We start from the raw sequence: 13,988 nt of genomic DNA, 5'->3' as shown, positions 1-13,988 counted from the left end.
ATAGCGATGAGTTTAAAGGATAGATAAAGAACTTGGATAAAGTTAGATAAAGAACTTAGATAAAGAATGTTGACTTGAAAAAATTCCACATCCTATTTTTTTCTTTTCCCCCCCCCCCCCTAATTATTCAGCTTTTCTTCACAGGAGTCCTAGACCACAGCAATGTATATATATAATATACAGCACTCCCACACATCCACCAGAAAACCTTTTCCCTTCCACAGTGATACTCTTACGCCCTATTCATATCATATTTACTTAAAGTGATGTACAGAGTCTGAGACATTAGCTTTCTAACAAGGTGACATCTGTGTTTACATTATGGTGCATACTTTAGGATACACAGTTCTTTACATTTTTAGTTATCCTATGTTTTACATTATGGTTTACATTATCAGTCTGTCATCTCCTATATGTTATGGTGTAATATTACATGTTTTATATCCATCCTTGTGTACTCTCAAGAAACTCCTCTCTTACCCCCCATTTACTTTGGTTCCACACATTTAACGTCCATTTTCCCTTCCACCTTGGTGCCCTCAGTGATAGCCAACCTCCGTTTCCTGAGGAGCCACTTCCAGAGATAGATGGAATAGTGTTCAGGGCCTAACTTGCTCAACTGCCCCAATGCCCTGGGAGCCACCCTTTCTCTCGAGGGATACAGTTCCCTCTATTGGATGGCATTAGTCCTCCCCAGGATGTGGGTCCACCCCCACTCTCACTACTTGGTTAACTTAATTATTGGATGCTCTTTAATATAATACCTCAACTGTATATATTTTTTCAGGAGTTGTAAATTTTTTCTTGCAGTTGTTAGCCAGAAGGCCACTGGTAATTTGAGCTTCCAATGGACATTTTGCAACAGCGGTATTTCATTAATCAATCTACACTGTAGTTTAGTCACAAGTCTTTGAAATATTTGAAAGTATAAAATAATACTGATACTCTTAAAAGAATCAAAGTTTCAATTAATGAAATATTTAGGTTCAACCTACTAATTCAAAGTGGGAAAATTTTTAAATAATATAATTATTTTTAATTCTCAAATCCTAGTTTCTTACAGAGTTCTGTGTGATATTGACTTTTTTGGCACTCGTTGAGACTTGCTTTATGACAATAACATATGTTTAGTTTTAGAGTTCGTTTTTCAATGTTCCTTAGTTTTTGGGTACAAGGTTCTATATATGCCCCTTGAATTAAACTTTTGTGTTATTTAAATCTTCTAAAACTTTATTATTATTTTGGCCACCTGATTTGTTAGTTGCTAAGAGAATATTGGAATATCCCACTATTATTGATATTTTACAATAGTTCTACCTAATCATCTCCATTTTTAATGTGTATATTTTATGCAGTGCTATTGTTTGTAAATCAAGTTTGCAATTATCATATTTCCAACTGAAAAAATTTTATTATGTAGAATTTTCTTTATTCTATTGTGCTTTTGTGTGTTTATATGTATCACTCATTTTTATTCAATTTTTTTTCTGTCCTTTAACCTTTTGTGTCATTGTATTTTAGTTGTGTGTCTTGCAAAAAACCATTAGAAAAATCCAATATCTAGCCTCTAATTGACAAAATTACTTCATTTGTATTTGTTCTGATTATTGATATATTTTTTATTTTTTATTGCTGTCATTTTATTTTCACTACTCTTTCTTTGCCTTTTGAAAATGTTTCTGCCTTCTATTTTGAATTATTCTTTTTTTTTTTTTTTTAAGAGACTCTCTCATTTCTTTGTTTTTAATTTCAAATTCCCACATCAGGGAATCTTAGGGTTTTTTTTTTTTTTTTCTCCCTACCCCCACACCCTGCTGTTTTGCTGTCTGTGCCCGTTTGCTAGGTGATCTTCTATGTCTGTTTCTTTTTGTCTTCTCTTGTCATTTCCTTCTCTAGGCTTCACTAGGATTCAATCCTTGGGACCTCTGATTTGGGAGAGAGGTTCCCTGTTGCTTGCACCACCTAAGTTCCTGGCTTCTGTTGCATCTCACCTTGACTCTCCCCTGCATCTCTCTTTTGTTGCATCATCCTCTTGCTGCATTGCTCACGACATGGGCCTGGCTCACCACATGGGCATGCCTTTACCAGGCCCCAGGGCTTGAACCCATATCCTCCCATATAGTAGACGGAAGCCCAATTGCTTGAACCACATCCGTTTCCCTGAATATTCTTTATTTCCTTTTTATTTATAACTATTTTTAAAGTTATAGGTACTGTTTCTATTCTTCTAGTTGTTATCATTAGAAGTTTAACACCATACTCAATTTAACAAAGCCTAAAGTTAATATTACTAACCTTTAACAGGTTCTACTTACATATTATTATTCTTCAATATTTAGATTTCACCTTTGTGCAGCAAATTATTTTTATTCTAATTTTATTTGGTCAGTGCTTTTAGTTTCACCCTCAAGTTTACCAATTTCTGTTACCGTCCCATTTCTTTTTAAATCTATTTCTTCCTTCTGTGTGTTGTTCATTTCTATCTAACGCATGTATTTGGTAGTTCTTTTACTGATGATCTGTCATTGGTAAATTCTCTCAGTCCTTAAAAATGTATTTAATTTTATTTCACTTTTGAATGATAATTTATCTGTAACTGGAATTCTAGACTAAACCTATATTCTTTTAGCACCCAAAGTATTACTCTGTTCTACTACTGGCTTCTACTACTGCTATCGAGAAGTTTGCTTTCAAACTAATTATTTTTCATTACAGGTAGCTGTCTTTTTCTCTGGCTTCTCTTAAGTTATTTTCTTTGCTTTTGCTAGCTGTATTTCAGTATAATATGTCTAGATGAGGATTCCTTTTAATTTACTTAAGATTTGTGTTTCATGTCTCTGGAATCATATAATATACGTCTTTTATTCTGGAAAATTTGCTGCAATTATCTCTTCAAATATTACCTTGGCATTATTGCCTTCTGAGACCTTTTTAGATAAATACTGGAGTTCTCATTTTGGCCTCTAAGCCTCTCAATCTCACTTTGTCTTTTCCATCTTTTATTCTCTCAGTGGTGCAGTCTAGATAATTTCTTCACTCTTTCAGGTCACTCATTCTCTCCACAGGTGTATCTAATCTGCTTCTTAAGTGGTCCATTCAGATTTGAGTTCAATGAAAATATTTTTCATTTCTAAAAGTTCTATTTGAATTTTTTCCAAATCTGTTTATAAATTTCTATGGCTAGCTGTAATTTTGCATAATCTTAATGATCATAATTATTCTTAGACAAGCTTATAAGTTGTATGTTTTCAGATTCCCATTGTCTATATGTTTGCCTTTTCTACCATATTTTCTTAGAAATTACCAATTGTGTTGAACAACTTTAAACATTAGTTTTCCATGAAGTTTTTTATGGGTTAGTAGGCTTCAAAATGCTAAATTGTCTTAAGAATATAATGTCAACCTGTGAAATACCAGCAGTGGTTATGATAAAAGTATGGACTTAGTTCCTTCCATAATGCCAGTCACCTAATTTACATGTGTGTAATATTAAGTCTATAAAATAACTAAATATTCCAGGGGACAATCTTTTCAGATTTACTTTGGTGACCCCTATCAGTCTTGATTTCCAGAGATTAAATAGTAATAAAGTGAAAGCAAGGCTTTATGTTTATCCACCACTTAATTATCTGGAGCATATTTTTGTTTGTATTTTTTTCTAGGGTGTGCATGCAAGGCCACTTTATGTTTAGCATTCTTTACTTACTGAGCACCTGCATGAACCAGGTACCGGGTTTCTTTGGCATTGACTAAGGTAAATGGAAACACAGACCTTTGCCTATAAAAGCAGCAGAACAGGGGTTAAACATTTTTTTCATAAAGTGCCAGACAAAATATTTTAGGCTATATGGGATACATATGGTTTCTGCCACATATTCTTCTTTGTTATTTTTTTGAACTGTTATAAATGTAAAAATGATTCCCAGGACCTATCAAAAGAGGTCATGGTTTGAGTCTGGCCCAAAGGATGAGGTTTGCCAATTTATAGCCTAGAGATAAGAGAATGGACTTTGGAGTAAGACTGTCTTGTTCAAATCCTTTTTTTCCCCACTTAATAATTGGGTGACCTTGAGAAAACTGCTTAAACTTGCTATGCTTTATTTCCTCATCCATAAAATGGGGGGAATAATAGTAACTGCATTTTAGGGTTCTTGTGAGGATTAAATGAGTTGATATGTGCAAAGCACTTAGAAAAGTATCTGGTACAGAGTAAGCAGTAAATACATGGCTGCTGTTATTATTTGCTATTATTCATGCTCAAGAATCCCCTTAGATACTTGGAGAGGTAGATAAATATAGATCAGTACAATATGATAAGTACTATTATCAACAGTGTACCCAGGAAGCACAGAGGAAGGAGACACGTATCTCTGCCTACAATAAGAGAATTGCAGCATGAGAGTATGCAGTAAGATGATGACAAATGAGTCTGGTGAGGTTCCTAAAGACCATTCTGATATGCCATGTTCAGGAATTTGGCTTTTGTATTTTGGGTTGTCAGTTGTGAAAGAGTAATGTACAGGGATGGAATTATCCACTTCATTTCAGAAGTATAATTACAATTGTTTGAGAAGAATGAATTGGGGTGAAGACTATTGTGGAAAAATGAAGGGAAGAAAATGAGGTTAGGGGGACATGGAGGTCAATTAGAAAATCACTACAATAAAGATATGACTGATGAAACAGTGGTAGTGAAATTCAAGAGGTACAAATAGATTTACAACATATCCAGGAGGAAGAATCAGTAGTACCAATTAAAATTGCTACTAATGACCAATTATGGGTGTGGAAATGGAGTCGAATGGATACCTTCAGGTTCTTGGTTTGGGTAAATGAGTACATGGCTGAGTTACTAAGTAAGAAGCGAATAGGAAATTGGAGACTGCCTTGCTTGGAGAGTTTCTCTTATAGGGCATTATGATGAAATGATGTATAAGATATTTTATGAGGTGTTCAGATGGAATATCTGCTCAGGAAAACATTCCAAAAAATAGATGGTTTTCTAATAAAGGGGAACAAAGAAAATCCAGAGTCCTGAATTTAGTGCAAACAATACATACGAGTACTTAAATATATAAATTAACAGGAAGAGTTAATAGATACCATATTTATTTAAATGAAAGCCATCTAAAAGTTTTAAAGTTGCATTACAAACAGACAAGTATTTGGTTTAAAATATTCCTAGATATGATTCAGAAAATTATATTTTGTTTTATTAGTTATTGAAGCGGTCCATCATGCTTAAAATGCTGGTTTTAAAATCAGATCTGGTTGAAATGATTTAATAAAGATAAATCAATTTTTACAAAGAAACAAGGATTCATGATTACTTATTAATAAACAAGTACCTCCTGCCTAGACCGCATTTCCTCTTTATATGAATCTCAACCTATGTAGGGGGTAAGTTACCTTTGTAGCCACAACCATTTTAAAATAGATGTTAAAATAAGACAAAGGGTTGTTTTTCCAAATACCAGTATGCTAAGCAAAGAAGAAGAAGCTGTTTGATAGCTTGCCACCACATCTAGAATGTGTAAACTTGTATGGCCATGTGTTAGAATTAGTATGAACATATCTATAACCTCCATTACTGGAGGCAAGAAAAGGAACTGCTGTCTTGTTTATTATTCATTTGCTTTTGCATTTAATCTAAGAGAATGGAGCCACACATCAGTAACTTTCAAAAAGCTAAATCACAGACTTTCAACAGGTGAACTGTTGCTGAAAGTTTACATATTTTACTAAAATGTGGTATTTAAAATTACTGTGTTGAGAAACCATCCATATCTTTAACAATGTCTTCATAGAATACAATTTTCAAATACTACTTTAGACAGTATTTCTAAATTACACTTTTCTTCCTATAAGTTTACAAGTTATTAAGTTATACAAAATAAGCAGTATTTTGTATAGGCTCTAATTAACTCAGATAAATAGATAAGTGATTACTACAAATATGCATTATTAAATTAGCTTATCTCTGAGATTGTTATCATGAATGAAGTCTTACTCTTTTTCCTTTGTTGCACAAATACTAAGGTAGATAATTGCTTTGATTCAGAATGCAATTAAAAAAAATGTTTCTGATGACATCTCTAGTTGTACAGAAGGACCACTAGCTAGATAGGTTATTGAAACTATATCTATTATATCAATCTCCTTGGAGCCCTTAAGCTTCATTTATCAGAAGAGAGCTTTGAAGCCTACGTATTCAATGAAGTCTTTTAGGTAATAAGTAGTAAGATAAAACATAGTTCAGCCTTTAAGTAGTTTTCAGACTAGCAGAAGAAAGGAAAAATATAAATGATTAGGTAAAGAAAGCATCTTAGATTCATTTACAAATGTATTTATAGGATATATACATAAGGTAATGTGAGATGAGTTTAGAAGTTTATCTACAGGGTATAATGATGAGTTAATGCAATAAACCACTGAGCACAATGTCTAGCATGTTGTTAGTACTCCATAAATATTAGTTCTCATTATATATCTGGCACAAAATGGGGGAGTATATTTCCATGTGTGGATTTCAAGTGGGTTTGTAGAAGCAATGATGCTTGCACTGGACTTGTAAATGAATTAATTAGATTAAAGGTGGGGAGAGAAGCTTCCAGGCAAAAACAGTAGTGTGAGTAAAGCTATGAATAAGTGAGTGTAAGTAATCTGGCAAGGATAGGTAGCAGGTTCAAGAGTGGAACTGCACTTAATGAGAAAGCTAGAGATGTAGACAAGAACCAGGTCATAGAGAATCCTGTAGGTCAGGCTAAGAATTTGAACTTTACTCTGCAAGAATGTTTACAACTTTGAATGATATTTAACAGGTGGGTAATTTTATCCAGTTTGCATTTTAAAGAGATCATTTTGGTTACTGTGTGAAGAATGCATTAAATCCATATGGAAGCTGGAAGTCTAGGTAGGTACCTGCTACCGTGGTTATAGGTAGGAGATGATGAGGATTTGAACCAAGCTGTTGCAGTGGATATGAAGAGGAAACTGGTCAATGTGGCATTAAGGGATGAGATCCTTTGTAAACCCTAGTTATTGATAATCAGTTGAACATGGGAAATAAAGGAGGCAAAGGCGAAGGGGTCTATGATGACAGTCAGTGTTCTGTTATAGAGGTCTGGATGAATGGTGGTTCTATTCACTGAGATAGGAAATACAAAAGGAGGAGCAGAGGGGATGGGGTGGAAATCACTTCAGTTGGGGATGGCTGAGTCTGCAGCGTTTATGACTTTCAAGCAGTGATATCGTGGCGGAGTTGGAAACATCGATCTGTTGCTTAGGTGACAGTCTGGCTAGAGTATATGGGAAGCAGGTGCTCAACCACTTGAGCTACAGCTACTCGCTCCAGGCTAGAGTTTTAGATTTAGGAGTCATTAGCATGCACATGGAGTGAGAAGAAAAGAACCCCAGGGAATACCAGCATATAAATAGTGGCAGAAAAGAAGACTTGTGTAAGTTTCTACCTTGCTCGTTTATTTTGGTGTTAGCTGTGCCTATGTTTCCAATCTTCCCACTCTGGTTTCCTAGTTTTGTTGTAACATTCTGCAGATTTCAAATTACTTATCTAGTGTCTGCAGTTTCATAAAGGACTGGTAATTTTAAAAACTTCTTGACAATAATTCTTAGGTAAACAAAACCCTGAGATTGCTTCCTGAAAATGTTATTGAAAATGGTGAAATATTCACTAAGATATTTCTGATACCTGAAGCAGAATTTGAAATATATGGAAGTTCTGTTGTACCTCATAGTCACAATTTGAAAACAATTTTTGATGGCAATTTTAATTGCATAGTACACTTTGTATTAGAACCTACCCATCTTGAGAGTCCACGATTGGAATATGAACTTAGGTCTCCTCAGTACTTAACAGTATTTTTGTATCATTTGGTGTTATAATGTTACTTTAATTTCATTTTTTCGTTATTTTGGGAATTCAATATGCTTGTAATACTAGGAATTGTAGAAACTTGGTATTTGAGGTTCTGGAAATAGGAATGTCCATGGTTTTCTGTTTTTTAAAGAGACTCATATTGAGCTTTATTCCATTTATAAAGTGAGCTAATTTGTTCCTTACTGTAACCAATTTAGGAGCAAATTTCAAAGTTATTAGTTACAGGTGTGATTAACCAAGGTCAGTGAAACATTTTTAACTACTTTAAATACCCATATAAAGGTTGAAAAGCATTTTTCCCTTATTTCTTTATTATCACCATTGAAATAATAGCTGGGCATGTTGTTGCCTTCCATTATGTAATTGCTTTTGTATGGAAAGTGCTCCAAAAGTATATGATGATGGCAATCCACTTACCACACAAATGCTAGTTCTCACTTCTCAGAGCTTAGTTTAGTTTGGCCAGTTTGAACTGCTGTATTTAAGATTTCCAAATGGAAAATTAAAAAGCATTTCACTTCATTTTGTATTTATTCATGCAGTCCTTATCCATTTAACTCATGAACATTGTCTTTCTGTGATTAGCAATATATGGGGTGCTGTGAGAATACACAAAGCACTTAAAATGTTTACTCCCACCCCCAAAGGTTATAGTCTCAAATAGCAGGGGAAAAAAGCCAGTGAGTTGTGTAAGAATAACTCAGAAAAGAAGAGGTCCACATTTGTAAAAGGAAATTGTAAAGCTTCATTGAAGGACATAAAAGAAAGCCTAACTAAATTTGAGAAATATACCATGCTTGTTGCTTAGAAGACAAACGATACTATATATGTCAGTTTTCTCCAAATCTTAAACATGACCTCCACTAAAGAAGGTCATTTATGTTCATTTATATATATGTCAGTTTTCTCCAAATCTTAAACATGACCTCCACTAAAGAAGGTCATTTATGTATCAGCAACCCTAGATCAGTGCTTAGCACATAATTGGCACTCAGTGAAATTTGTTGAATGAATATTAACTGAAACTTCAATCAAAATCTCATTTTTAAAGTCTTGGATGGAAATTGACAAGTTGATCCCAAAACTCATGTGGAAGAAAAATGACTCAAATCTTGAAGAAGCAAAATGAAAAGGTTAAGATTTGCCCTCAGTGTGGTATTCCAGAAATGACAACATCATTATCTCTCTGCCACACGATTTTTAGATTTTTAGCAGTGTGAACTTCCTGCACCCCCATCAAGAGGTGGAGTCTATTTTACCTTTTCTTGAATCTCTTACAATCAATAGAATAAGGCAGAAGTGACTTTATATGTCTTCTGAGGTTGGCCTAGAGAGCTGCACTTCTGCGTTTGCTTTCTCAAACATTTTGTTTTGGAACCCATCTGTAGTATTTCACAAAATCCCAAATAGCCACACTGACAGACACACGTGGAAGAAAACAAAGGCTCCTGCTTGATGATCCCAGCTGAGCTCTTCCACCTAGTAGCCAGCACTAAATGCTGACCATGAGAATGAGGCTATTTTGGACCTTATCATTGTTCTAGTATCTGAGCAGACATCATGGGAAACACAATTAATGTTTGGTCACCCCAAAATTGTTAAAAATAGTGCTTTTTAAAAAGTGATTAAAAAAAAATAACTAAGTTTTGGACTGGTTTGTTTTGCAGCAATATTTATCTGAAACATCAATATAAGTATAAAATAATCATTGAAAGAGTATGATAATGGTGCAGGAATATAAATATAGTCCTTTCACATAAGGTCCTTGGTTTATAACTAAAATGGCACAAGCCTCTCCTGTTACTTTTCCTGGAACTGTAAATGGTGCTGGGGTTTAATATATACCCAGGGGACCTGAATCTCTGGACTCACCATGTGATAGCCAGGCCCTGAGCCTCAACAGACATTCAACTCCTATACTCTGGTTTATTGGACTTACCCCACTCAGCTAACATGGAGGTGAAGAATGTCAACCACCACACCAGTGAGTCAAGACTGCCTGCAACTGAAAACAGGAGAATTGCATCCAGCATCCATTTGGAATCTAAGCCCCCTCTTGATATAGATGTGGAGTGGACACAACCATTCTAAGGTCCACAGGATGGAGGAAAAGAGTATGGATTAGAGTGGACTTACTGATATTCTATTCATGAACTGTTGTGATTAGTAGTAATTGAAGAAAATGTGGCATTGGTATGGAGAAAGTAGGCCATGGTGGCTGCTGGGCATAGGGAGTGGGAGGAAGAGATGTGATGTGGGGGCATTTTCGGGGGTTGGAGTTGTCCTGGGTGGTGCTCCAGGGACAATTGCCGGACATTGTATGTCCTCCCATGGCCAACTGGGTGGAATGTGGGAGAGTGTGGGCTATGGTGTAGACCATTGATCATGAGGTACAGCGGTGCTCAGAGATGTATTCATCAAATGCAATGAATGTCTCATGATGATGGAGGAGGTTGTTGTTATGGAGGGAGGAGTGGGGTGAGGGGGGTGGAGGGTATATGGGGACCTCATATTTTTTTAATGTAACATTAAAAAAACAAAGACAAAAAAAAAACCTCATAGAAACTTGAAAAAAGAGTTTCACAAACAATCTGATAGTAAAATAGGTAAAACATACAAGCAAGTAATTTTCAGAAGAAGAAAACCAAAGGACAAATAAACATATGACAAGATGCTCAGCTTCACTAGCATTTAGGGAAATAAAAATTAAATCAGTAATAAAATTGTATCTCACGGCCATTAAATTGGTTAAAATTAAAGTCTGACATTACCAAATGTTTTCTAGGAAGTGCAGAAACAAACTTTTTGTTAATTGCTGGTTGGAATGTGAATTGATATTACTTCTTTGGAGAGCCATTTGGCAACATCTGGTTTAGCTCTCAAAGAGATATACATGGATGCTTGCTTCAGAGTAGTTTATAGAAGGTTAAAAAATGGGAAATAACCTTCATGTCCTAGATACTGTAAAATGGTCCAAATGTCTTAAGCAGGTTTGGGGATGGGGATGATGGCAGAGATGGAGTAGTAGAGTTCAATTTTGGATATTACATGTTTGGGATAACAGTGAGACAACAAGAGGTACCTGAGAGAATGCAATTGAATTTCCATGTCTGAAGCTCAGAAGAGTAGTCAAGACTACTGGTAGAAGTTTTGGTAGTCAAAACTATGCAAAATATATAATAAATATATAATAAAAGAAGACAGAGGCCTGAGAGGAGAAGTTTGAGGGCTTTGAGCACAACAGGAGTGGTTAATAGATGGTGTTTTAGTTTCCTAGCTGCTCAAAAAAATACTATCCAATGGGTTGGCCTAACATTATTGGCTCACTATTTCAGTCTAAAAGGTCTGCTCTCTCCCTGTGCCAGTGTCTTCTGACAGGCTGGCCATCTTTGGGGTTCCTTGGATTTTTTTGTCACTTGCTGGGTACATGGTGGCATCTTCTTTCTCTTCCAAGTTCCGTTGACTTCCAATTTCCAGTTGTTCTCCATGGTTTCTCTTTATCTGAATTTCATTCTTCTTCTAAAGGACTCCAGTAATCCAGATTAAAGTTCAAACTGATTAAATTGGTCACACCTTAACTAAAAATAGTATCTCACAAAGGTTCTATTTACAATGGGTTCATTCTCTCAGGAATGGATTAAGATCACATTTTTCTGGAGTACATAATTCAGTCTCCAACAGATGGCCTTGTTTTCTAGAATGAGTAGATTATTTTTAGTACAAAAATAATCAAAAGAGTTGTAGGGACTCTTGGTTCCTCCAAGCAGGAGAATTGCATCCATCAACCATGTGGAATCTAAGCCCCCTCTCAATATAGAGGTGGAGTGGACATCACCATCCCGGGGTCCACAGGATGGAGGAATAAAATATGGATTAGAGTGGATTTACTTGTATTCAACTATAGAACTATCGTGACTAGTAATGGAAAAAACTGTAGCATTGATGTGGAGAAAGTGGCCATGGTAGTTGCTGAGGGCAGGGAGAGGGAAGAAGAGATATGATGTGGGGACATTTTTGGGACCTGGAGTGTCCTAAATGACATTGCAGGGACAGATGCTGGACATTATATATCCTGTGAGGGAGAGTGAAAACTACAATGTAAACTATAAGCCAGCCTGCAGCAGTGTTCCAAAATGTATTCACCAAATGCAATGAATGTGCCACAATGATGAAAGAAGTTGTTGATGTGGGAGGAGTGGGGGTTGGGGTATGGGGTATATGGGAACCTCTTATATTTTTTAATGTAACATTTTCTGTGATCTATGTATCTTTAAAAAAACAATAAAAAATAATTAGAAGAAATAATGAAATAAAAATATGGAGTTCATTCGGTGATTGTATATAGAATCACCTAGAAAATATCTTAGTTGTGATGAAGTTTATGAAATTTAAACAGCACAGATATCTGATAAATTTTACTGGATCATGGATAAGATATTTTGTTTTCATTGAGTCTATGAAATGTATATATTTATTTATTAGTGTTATCAAAAATGTTTAAATAGGCACCCTTAAATCATTTCAAAAATCAACATTAATGGAGATTAAAGAAAAAAATCAGTACTCAATTTTAATGACTGTATTACCATTTATTTGATATTAATACAATTTTCTGAGATATCCTGTTGATAATGATAAAATATCCCTTTAAAAGGAAATACTAACACAGGAGTGCAAACCACTTTCTGAACATTGGCACTTAGAAAGCTATCTTGGTAAGTAGCATGCAAACCATTCAAAAACCGTAACTCCCCCCAAATTATATCAATTTAGTAGACGAAGGTTTACAAACCTTGGTTTAATAACAATTTTAATTCATTATATATACTGAATATTAAAAAGTTGTTTAGTGATCTTGAAAAATCCTAAAGTCCTGTTCATGTACAAAATCCATGTACTCTGTGTGTTTTAGAAATCTTCGTATTTAAGGGCAGAGATTATTTTCCGTAGATTTGTTTACAGGCATCTTATAAGACTTGTATCACCAAGAAGTGTTTAGATCACTAGAAAGTACTCGCATTACTAAAATTTTCAAAACATGTCATTTGACTACCCAAATTATGTTAAGTGAGCATAAGAATAATGTTGCTGTGCTTGCCTCATCATTCAAGGCAAATTAACTAGACACTATACTTGATCAATAGGAATGGAAAAAATAAAGATGCCTATAATGCTGGTGAAATTTCATTTGTTTGAATGGGCTATCAACATTGTAAAGGAATAGTTCAGTCTATGAACATTATCATGTGGTGAAATATACAAATTCCAGATTGTCCAAATCAGCCCTAAAGTGCTCAATGTTAACTCTATCATAAACATGAAGTATCTGTGTGGTGTAGAGAAATGAACACTTATCTGACTCCTAATTTGCTGGGTCTTCTTGAATAAGTCACTTGAACTCACTGTTCCTCAGTTACCTTGAATGCCAAATGTGGGTATTGGACTAGATCTAGATGATTTCTAGTTCTTTTTGTGATGCTCTAAATGTCCATGTGCAAACAATCCATGAGCAATCCCTGTGAAAAATACTCCCTGGAACTCTACAATAAAATGGTGATCAGAAATCCTATTCAGAAAATACTTTAAATGACTGTACAATTTATTCTTTATTTCTTGAAATCTTGAAATATGAGTGGGTTGAGGTCTGTGCTTCTTCCCTATTTAAATAGAAAAAAAGACGTGGTTATAGGAAATAGAGGACGGGAGTTTCCAAGCCTTGCCTGGGCCACAGCACTGCAGGGTGCTGGACAACTGCTGGGGATACTGCAAGGCAGCGAGACATTATTTCTACTATGAAAGAGAATCTGATTTGGTTCATAAAGTAGATTCAACTGAGCAAGGGAGGGAGCCTGACAGTAGCGTAACTTATGCCAACAATCTTGAGATATAGACTCATATAGAAAATGAAGATTTCCCCACCCCTTCTCATTTTGCGATGGCCTTCCCACAGTCATCTGTTTTATTTGAGAATTATAGGTATAATATATATGTCTCTGTAAACATGTGTTTATAAACTATGTTATTGAAGTGGCTCTATTATTTTAGTTTTTAAATTCAGTGCAAATATTTATTGAGCATTTAAAAGTGTCAC

The 13,988-nt window shown here is 35.1% G+C and overlaps 2 protein-coding genes across 6 annotated transcripts in view; one reads left to right on the top strand and one right to left on the bottom strand.

Annotated features, from left to right (window-relative positions):
• The window catches only part of CTNNA3 (catenin alpha 3), a 1,802,485-nt gene that overhangs the window by 625,766 nt on the left and 1,162,731 nt on the right, over positions 1-13,988 (top strand). The window lies entirely within an intron of this gene.
• Positions 1-13,988, bottom strand: part of LRRTM3 (leucine rich repeat transmembrane neuronal 3) — a 190,575-nt gene that overhangs the window by 112,879 nt on the left and 63,708 nt on the right. Inside the window, exon 4 of one of the 2 annotated variants that reach the window (XR_011649035.1) lies at positions 12,466-13,554. The exons of the other annotated variant lie outside the window; for it this stretch is intronic. The gene's annotated coding sequence lies outside the window, so the exon portion shown is untranslated. Of the gene's footprint in view, positions 1-12,465; positions 13,555-13,988 lie in introns of those variants that run through there. 2 annotated transcript variants of the gene reach the window in all.

This window comes from Dasypus novemcinctus, chromosome 6, assembly GCF_030445035.2.
Source record: "Dasypus novemcinctus isolate mDasNov1 chromosome 6, mDasNov1.1.hap2, whole genome shotgun sequence".
Classification (NCBI taxonomy): domain Eukaryota; kingdom Metazoa; phylum Chordata; class Mammalia; order Cingulata; family Dasypodidae; genus Dasypus; species Dasypus novemcinctus.
The sequence above is the reverse complement of the archived record's forward strand: the minus strand, read 5'-3'. Positions and strand labels throughout refer to the sequence as shown.